Source organism: Dromiciops gliroides, chromosome 2, assembly GCF_019393635.1.
Source record: "Dromiciops gliroides isolate mDroGli1 chromosome 2, mDroGli1.pri, whole genome shotgun sequence".
Classification (NCBI taxonomy): domain Eukaryota; kingdom Metazoa; phylum Chordata; class Mammalia; order Microbiotheria; family Microbiotheriidae; genus Dromiciops; species Dromiciops gliroides.
Genome location: NC_057862.1, coordinates 449,822,483 through 449,828,482, shown reverse-complemented (window position 1 = coordinate 449,828,482; position 6,000 = coordinate 449,822,483).

The window sequence follows — 6,000 nt, the reverse complement described above, 5'->3', positions numbered from 1 at the left end:
CTCTCCAGATTCCCCAGCTAAATGTGATCTCCCCCTCCTCAGCTTCCCCTGGAGCTCTCTGTCTGGACCTCTCCTTTCCCTCCATCACATCTGACCTCATAGCATCACACTTATCTGTAGACAGGCTGTACTTTCCCCTGTGAGACTGCAGGCTTATTGAGGGCAAGTCTGGGTCCCTTTTTCATCTCTGGTTCTCCAGTGTCTTGAGCCTTTTATATACTTAATAAATGTTTATTTTTAGGTTCCTAGGATCTAGAGCTGGGAGGAATCTTTGAGGTCCATTGATACACTTTCCTCATGTTATGGACAAGGAAACTGAGCCCCAGACAGGTGGGCTGATTCTCTTAAGATTAAGCAGACATGGGGCAGCTAGGTGGCGCAGTGGATAGAGCACCGGCCCTGGAGTCAAGAGTTCCTGAGTTCAAATCTGGCCTCAGACACTTAACAGTTACTAGCTGTGTGACCCTGACCAAGTCACTTAACCCCAATTGCCTCACTTAAAAAAAAAAAAAAGATTAAGCAGACATTACAAAGCAGTTATTTGAGTTGAACTAAAATGTTTGCTTCTGTGAAGCAGGGAGAAAAGGCATGAAATCTGCATTTTACATATGTGAGAGTCAGCATGGTGAGCTGCAGAAAGAGCTGGCCTTCCGATCCAGAAGACCTGACTTCCAGTCACATCTCTGACTCATACCAGCCTGTATGTGTGACCCTGGGCAAGTCTCAACCTCTTAGTGCTATAGGAAAGTCTCTCAGACTATAAGTTGCAAAGAAGGCTCTCACCTGAGTCACCTCACCTGAGTTTCTTCTCCTGGGAGTTCTCCATAAGCAGTGACATCACTAGTCTGGTCAGCATTCCTTTTCAGATGTGGAAACTGAGGCAGAGATAACTGAAATGACTTCTCCTAGGTCACAAAATGAGGTAGTCCTTGGGACTAGCACCCAGGACTCTTTCCATAACACTACAGTCTGGTTTCATAAGCCACACTTCTCAAACCCATACCTTGGCCGGTCTGTTCAGCCACAGTGGTTCCTCACAATGGTTAACTCCATAGAAGACACATTCCTGCCAGGAAAATGAATGTGAAAAAAGTGATGCATCCCATTTCTGTGGGTTGATGCTCATATTTTTTCTCAATTTATCAACAAAACAAGCTTTTTAAAATGGAATGCAAGGCCCTGTTCTTACATCTTTACCCATCATAAACAAGAAAGAACTTGGATTCCCAACTTGGATGACAATCCAGTGGATCACACAGGAGATGGAATAGAAGCCGACTTTTCTCATCAACAGCTCCCCTGGAGAACTAGTTGCTGGCTTGTGGCACGGTATTCAGCAAGAGGGAGCATGGTGAGTGTAATGGGAAAAGCACTTGATTTAGGGCCAGAGAACTTCAGTTTTAATCCTGGCTCTTTTACTTACTAGTGTCAAAAGAGTGTCTCATACTCCCAATCCCAAATAATGTATCTACCATGATACTTTATGTTCAGATATGTTGTTGTTGTTCAGTCATGTTCAACCCCATTTGGGGTTTTCTTGGTAGAGATATTGGAGGGGTTTGCTGTTTCCTTCTCTAGATCATTTTGTAGATGAAGAACTAAGGCCAACAGGGTTAAGTGACTCACCTACGGTCACACAGCCAGCAAGTGTCTGAGGCCAGATTTGAACTCAGGAGCATGAGTCTTCCTGACTCCAGCCCTGTTACTCTAACCGCTGTGCCACCTAACTTCCCCTATGATATCTTCATCAGATCAAAATCTTGTGTGATTGAGTTAGAGAATAAACTATCCCATCTCTGGTTAGAGAATCAATCAAAAGTACAAAACAGGTGTGAACAATTTCTAGAAACCCCTATTCAATCAATCAAAGTGATAAGGGTAGGTGTGAACACCCTAAGTCAACAATTCTGGGAATGAGTGAGGTGCTCTCAGTCATTGGATGAAATCAGATGATGCAATGGATTAGTATTGGTTGACAGAATTAACCACACTGGGGCTTACATATTATCAGAGAAGGAGATTCCAGCAATAGTATTTCAGCTACTACTTTGAAAGTCAAGCTTTGGGAAGGCTTTGAGGAGCCAGGCAAGGGTGGGCAAGGGGGAGGAGGGCCAAGGGCAATGAGCCCAGAGGGAAGTGTCACACTCCTCTCTCCCCTTCCCCTGTCCCCTTGACTATGCCACTGGAGAGCCTGGACCAGTAATAAACAGGGCAACAGGCTGGGAGCTGACAAACTGGACACACGAGGAAGTCAGCTTTAGTGGACATAACCTCTTTGGGAGAGGGAGAAATATAGTTTGAGGTCTCTATTTGGTCCCTACCCATTGGGCCTAGCAGAGAGCTTTACACACCTCAGGGGAATTCAAGAGGACTCCAGGATTGAATGAATAAAAGGACTTCTTCTGTCCAACCAGGAGGATAAATTCCTCTTTTGCTACACAGACTCCCTAAGCTTGAGCTCACTTTCCCTTGGCTCTGTGTGCACTTGTGGAAGCATGTGTCCCAGACTTCTGAGGGGAGGGGGTTGCCATATTTTTGTACCATTTGTTCTTACTATAGCATCTCAGGAAATATCCCTTTTCTTAAAAAGCTAATTAATTCTTTCTGGTTAATTGTTATTGGAGAGCACACCAGATTGGGATTTGTGAGCCACTGTAATAGAAACCTCCGCCCTCTGGCTCAGCTCTATAACCCTCAGAGAAGCTATCAAGCACTCTGTGGGAACCTGACCCACCAATGGGGAGTGAAGGTGGGAGTGCTGGGCTAGCTCTGAGTTAACCCACGGCTCACTTAATGTCTCTGGATCTCAGATCTTCCATCTCTCAGCTGGGTGTGTTAATGTTCACACTACCTACTTCACAGGGTTGCCCCAAGGAAAGCGCATGGAGGACCCGAGGGATAAGAACAAATACAGAAGACTTCTGTGTGGCCTTTACTACCACTTTACTACCACTTTACAAGCTGCTTCTACCCTTCTCTTTCCCAGGGTGACTTCTCATCACTCTTCCTCATGTCCGCTTTGCTCTAGACAAACCAGATATTCTCTCTGTGTGACGAGCTACCTTTCTCCTCTGTGCCACAGGCACAGACTGTAGCCCTAGCCAGGAATGCCATCCCTCCTCACAGCTTTCTTGTAGAACCTCTCACTTCCTTTAAGGCTCTGCTTCAGCTCCACCTCCTCCAAGAGACTGTTCCTGGTTCTCCCAGTTTGTAGCTGAGCTCCCTGGAAAGAATACAAACCACAAAGGCCAACAGCTTTGTAATTATTGTGCATTTACTTCAATGTGTGTATGCTGTTTCCCCCCAGTAGAAGATAAGCCCCCTGAAGGCAGGTAGGTACTGGTTTCATTTTTGTCTTTGGGCACAACACTAGGCACATGTTATTGTTAGTCATTTTTCAGTCATGCCTGACTCTTCATGACCCAATTTGGGTTTTTTTTTGGGCAGAGATAATGGAGTGGTTTGTCATTTTCCTTATCCTGTTTTTGTTTTGTTTTGTTGGTTTTTTTACAGATGAGGAAACTGAGGTCAACAGGGTTAAATGACTTTCCCAGGGTCACACAGATAGTAACTAAGGCTGGATTTGAACTAATGAAGATGAGTCTTCCTGACTCCAGGCCTGGTACTCTATCTACTGTGGCACCCAGCTGCCTTCCAGGCACATGATAGGTATTCAATTAATGCTTGTTTAAGTCCATTGAATAGAAAAAATGAGAGCTAGTCACTAATTTGGGGAGGAAATTCAGTAGATGTAACTTGTCTAACATAGCTGAGCTGAGGACAAGGAAGAGAAAAGATGCCATTTTTGACCTTTCCCAGCTAGATGAATAATTCTGAAGTGAAAAAAAAAAAAAGGTGACTGAAAACCAAACAAGCACCAAGCTGTTCTCTCCAGCTGGTTGGAAGCTGAAGGTATTTCCACTGTAAGGTTACTGGAGTCATTCTGCGTATGTTCCCTTGGGTTTTATAGAGCTGGAATTAGTGACAGCAATCATGATAAATCGGTGAGGCGAGCAGGGCTGACGTAGTGGAGTCCTCTGAAGTGTCGTCCTGTTGAGGCGCTCCTCCCGCAGAGGATGCCTGTTTGGCCCAGACAGATGTCTTACTATCTGTTTATTTTTATGAATCAAAAATGAATCAGCCATTTCAGCCAAGAACATTCTGTCGCTTTATTCACTGGCCTGAGCCCCCACTCCTGAGTTGGCATTGAGAGCAGACAACCTCAGGCAAACATGGGTGCAGACACCCAGTGAGAAAAGGCACCATGACTGGGTGCGGGTCTTCACAGCACCTGGCAGCCTAGAGGCAGTGGAATGGACTTAATGACTTCTAGGGGGCCTTTCTATCCAGGAAATACTGTGTATCCGGGATGAAGGCAGTAATGGAAAGAATTCAACCCAGAAGTTTGGAGACTTGGGTTCAGTTTCAGTTTAGCTGCTTATCACCTATGTGACCTTGGGTAAAGTAATTTTCCTTCTTCAGGCCTCAGTTTCTCAAATTGTAAAGTAAAGTTGAGTGTATTAAATAATCTCAGAGGTCTCTTATAGTTCTTAAATTCTGAGTTAGAGATTGCCCCTGGAATGTCTCAGTCAAATGGCTGTGAATTTCCCAAATATGGATGGAAGTGGTGAGAATAGCAGGAACTTGGCCTCATGCAGGAACTCAAAGCCAGAATCCATTATGCAAATTTGCTGAACAAAAAAAACCCAGATGCAACTATTAATTTTTCACTGAACTGTATATCAGACCAAAGGTGTTTTTGGTTTTGTTTTGTTTTCTAAGTTGTTTAAGCCAGTATGAATTGGAACACAATACACATTTTCTAAAACTATTGCCCTGGAGTATCCTAATATTCCTCAGACTGAGCTTGAACCCAATCAGTGTCTCCTTCAGCTTGAGACTCCAGAGGGAACTCCCTACTTCATTTCTGAAGATGCAGGAGCCTGCTAGGCCAGGCCTGGGAAATTTAATGGAGAAGAAAACAAGGGCCCAGACTAAATGGAAATCATCATTCTGGGACCAGGTGGGGGCAGTTTGTATTTCTGTTTCGGGTAGAAAATGGTTCTCTCTTCATCAGTGTGACACTAAGCTTCATATACCAAATCATAGACTCTTGACAAAAATATTCTCCTCCCCCTTTCTTCTACCTACCCCTCTGCCTTTCTCATTCTCAAATGCTCAGGCTTTGAGTAGCTCCTCTGTGACCTCCAGTGGGACCCCTAACCTTCTCCTTGGTGGTAACTGTTACATTCAGCTTCCATCCAAGAGAGTGATAACTTCAGAGAGAGAAAAATGGTTCAACAGAGTCCAAAAGTCATAAGAATTGCAATTCAGACACCACCACTAGATTAGTTCATTTACAGAGTCATCAAGTCAGTTCAACTCATTTATTCAATCCACATGTATAAAGGACCTCAGGGGAGATACTAAATTGGGATAAGACCTAGGTCTCTGCCTTCATGGAGTTTACAGTCTGGTAGTGAGAGATTTTTTTGTTGTTGTTCAGTCATTTTTCAACTGTGTCTGACTCTTCGTAACCCCTTTTGGGGTTTTCTTGGCAAAGATACTGGACTGGTTTGCCATTTCCTTCTCCAGCTCATTTTATAGATGAGGAAACTGAGGTCAGCAGGTTAAGTGACTTGCCCAGGGTTACACAGACAGTAAGTGTCTGAGGCCAGATTAGAACTCACCAAGAGGAGTCTTCTTGACTCCAAGGCTGACTCTCTAGGCGCGGTGCCACCTAGGAGATAAAATTCCAACACATAATAATCATAAAACCCAATGTGACTTGATAGATATATTCAGAATTGTAGTTAGTGATTTTGTTGCTTGGTGTCACTCATTTGAGGATTGGAGAGCAGGGGGAAAAGTCATAGGCATACTCATTAAAAAGCATTATTGGGGAGCTAAGTGGCACAGTGGATAGTGCACCAGCCCTGGATTCAGAAGGACCTGAGTTCAAAACTAGCCTCAGATATTTACTAGCTATCTGGCCCTGGG